We start from the raw sequence: 3,607 nt of genomic DNA, 5'->3' as shown, positions 1-3,607 counted from the left end.
CCTCAATGGTACTCAATATGTCCACTTTTCTATTTGTGTGGACATAAAATTTAGCAATTCTTTTCTATTTGCTGCTGCCTGTTAGTCTAATGGCTTAATGCTCTATTTCTCTGTTAGTTTGGTTGGCTGTCTAAAAGGAAGTAACTATGCTGGACAGTCCATAATCCAATATTATAATCAAAGAAAGGCATGAAAAATAACACAAGAAGAAATTCAACAGCTGCGGCAGTAGCAGCTGATTAGGGAGGACAAAGGAGAAGAAATCAATTTTGAAAAATTAAGAAAGAAAATGGAGTAATCTGAACCACAAAATTGACGAAAACACCTCTAAACCAAGTTTCCTTCATGCTGACATGCCGAGTAAATACAGAAAGAGGAAGTCCAAAACAAAGGAAAAGAAGAAGAAAGAGGAAAAGGATTGTTGCAGTGCAGCAAAAGTACTTAACCAACCGTTTGTTGAATGCCGTTGATGTAAATAGCTTCAGAGCAAGTAGATTGGGAAGGACATAAAGCAGCAGTGACAACATCAACAAGAACAGAAACCGTCATCTCCTCAGCAATCCAATGAAAACAAAGAGGCAGCAACAAGTGCAGCAAAGGCCTCAGCTCCGTAAACCCACCACACTTCCAACTCATTCTCACTCCCAGTACTGTTCTCGGGGAATGCAGTCACTGAAACTGGATCAACTTTAGTTTGATTTTGGTGTTTGGGTTTTACGTAAGAGCACATGAGAGAGAAAAAAAGGGGGCGAGTCAGTGTAAGTGTAGACCTGCACGCTTTGGCTTTCGTTGGTCGTGTGTTTTGGGGGTAGGGTCCTGAGCAAGTTTCATGCTTTGGGGTCAGTCAGTACTCCGTGGAGTCGGTGACTCGGATTTAGGCCATGCATGTCCTACGGACTGCCCGTGTGATGACATTCTCACTTGGTTGCTTCAATGCCATTCTCACTCCTAGATTAACTGTTATCTCGTACTTTTTAACTGCTATTTATTTCTTTTTGAAAATACAAACTTAAATCTTCTTATCTTTAACATAATATTCAAATAAATTTTTATATTATTTTAAAATTTTTTTATTTTTTATTATATTAAATTAAGTTTTTTTATTTTTATTTTAAATTAAATAAATTTTTATAATTGATAATTAATTAATTATCATTAATCAAAATATAATTTATTATTTTATAATTACACAACGTTAACTTGAAAAGTAAAAAATATTACATAATAATATTATTATATTAAATTTATATATTATGTTATTATTAATAGTAATATATCATCATCAATTATAATATATCAATATATTATGTTAATGTTACATAATATAAAATATAAATAATATTTTAAAAAAATTAATTATTAATTATAAAAATTTATTTAATTTAAAATTTAATTTAAAATTTTTAAATAATTAAAAAAATTTATGGATATTATGCCATCCATCTATAAACCCTTTGGATACATGCTACTACCTCGAGAACAGAGCCTGCCATTTGAGAAAAAGACAAAAAAAGGCCCCGTCCAAAAGAACATTAAATGTTTCAAGGCTTGGTTCATTACTTACCTCGTCACGGAACATGACAAGCAAGTAGAGGATAAGACCAGCAACTTTCATGCTTTCTTGGCTTGGTCCTACAGCCATAACTCTTATCTTAATGGTTGTTTGGATTTGATTTTTTTTTAATTTATTTATTTTTTTTAAAAAAAATCAAATCAAATATAAATTTTAAAAAAAAATTTAAAAAAATAATTTTTTTAAAAAAATAAAATTTAAAAAAATCTCCTATAAAGAGCTTTTTCTTTTAAAAAAAAATATAAAAAAATTTTTATTTTTATTTTAAAAATATTCTCATCTATTAAAAATAATTATAATATAATTCTCTAAAAATATATCCCTTACGATAATTTTAACCAAAATTATAATTTATAAAAAAAAACTTATCAAACAATTTCAATTTAATTTTAAAAATTAATAATAACTTTTAAGTTAAAAAAAAATTAGACCAAATAAGCTATTAATATGTAATTTAAGCTTCATCCCTGTTACTTTTGTACATGATTCGTTACATGGCAAAGTCTATATGTCATGAATTTATCAATTTTTTCTTATGTGTGATCATGACATTCTCCTCTATTCTATTTTTAGTTTAATATGATTGAAGATTTGAATAAACTTAATAAAAATAATACTTATTTAAATTATTTAAAAATTGTTTTAAATATTCAATCAATCAATCAATAGAAACTGTTAAAAAGATAAATTGGCAACCCAAACTTTTAGTTGCATCAAGCCCAGGAAGTAAACAGACCATGAGAGCCTATAGTTATTATACAGCCAAAAATCTCCCATGCAAATTATTGTAACTAAATTACAGGATCTACCAACGAATAAACTGAGTTAACCCCACAAACTTTGCTCCTGTACAGGACGGCTGCCATTAGTCCTTGACATCAACTATATATCTGATTACCACCGGTGAGACTTGGTAATAGGAGATGATTAAACTTTAACTACTCCCATCTGACCAGCTAATGCAGAATCCTCAGCCTCAGTATCTAATTCTTGCTCCACACCTTTGACCTGCATCAGAATAGCTCCATAACTAAACCAAACTGAAAATAAGCCAACTGCTACATCCCACTCAACAGTTACCCAATAAATAACAAGCATGTGACCTGCGGCTATCTTTGAGAAAAAAAATTTGCCAAAAATCATAAGAATATGCTATTTAATGCAATAACATACACTTTGAAGCCCAAGAATAATGTATATTTTGAAGTTCAAGAATGCAATGAAAGAAATTGCCAGTTCTTAGGCAGTACTATTTTAGAAGAATAAAATGGTTGGTCAGGACTGAGGACATCCACGCGTTTCTTGTTAGCAGCTTGTGACCATTGGATCTCTCAAACAAAGTTACACTAACTAAAAAGTGTATATCATTTTGCTGTGTAGGCTCTTCTGCATCATGCAGAACAAATTACGGCTGCCTTATGATCTATGAGGTATCACCGTATCAGATACATAATGAAAGATTCCATCATGATATGCGTACATATCATCACCTAAAACATTATTAATCAATCACAATCATGCAGTCATTGAAGAAAAACAGGAGATCTGCTACTCATGAACACTATTACTTCATCATAATGGAAATCTGCCTACTGCAGATTATGTAATTATGCACGCATCACAAAATAATGTTGATTGAACTATATATAATTATTCTCATTCAATACAATTCAGCTTCTATGTTCTATTCATCAGCCTCCTTCCTGATACATTAACTGATGCTTTCTGCTTTAGTGTGAGAACTAAATGCAAGAGAATACCCTCCTCCAATCTTCACAATAAAAGAAATCAACTAAATAAGTCCTTAGAGCTAGTCCCTGATAGGAATAAAATTCCGCATCTGCACATGCCTTAAGACACAGCAGGCAAAAATCACTCCTTTTGACCAACCCTCTATTAAAGGTTGATTCGATCCCAAGGGTAAAGACAATATGAACATTATAGCTATGCCAACAAAGTAGATGACCAACTGAGCCTTGTATACAGCTTTGACAGGCTAAGATGATTTGCACACTAGATGCTAAATGCTTCTTA

At 31.2% G+C, this 3,607-nt stretch overlaps 1 long non-coding RNA gene across 1 annotated transcript in view; it reads right to left on the bottom strand.

The window, feature by feature from the left end:
• Positions 1 to 2,169: 2,169 nt before the first annotated feature.
• Positions 2,170 to 3,607, bottom strand: part of LOC110428456 (uncharacterized) — a 2,044-nt gene continuing 606 nt past the window's right edge. Inside the window, exon 2 of the long non-coding RNA XR_002446451.1 lies at positions 2,170 to 2,581. This is a non-coding gene — a long non-coding RNA (uncharacterized LOC110428456). The remainder of the gene's footprint in view (positions 2,582 to 3,607) is intronic.

The sequence above is a fragment of the Theobroma umbraticum genome, unplaced genomic scaffold (genome assembly GCF_002168275.2).
Source record: "Theobroma umbraticum cultivar Fairchild unplaced genomic scaffold, ASM216827v3 scaffold_115.0, whole genome shotgun sequence".
Taxonomy (NCBI): domain Eukaryota; kingdom Viridiplantae; phylum Streptophyta; class Magnoliopsida; order Malvales; family Malvaceae; genus Theobroma; species Theobroma umbraticum.
The sequence above is the reverse complement of the archived record's forward strand: the minus strand, read 5'-3'. Positions and strand labels throughout refer to the sequence as shown.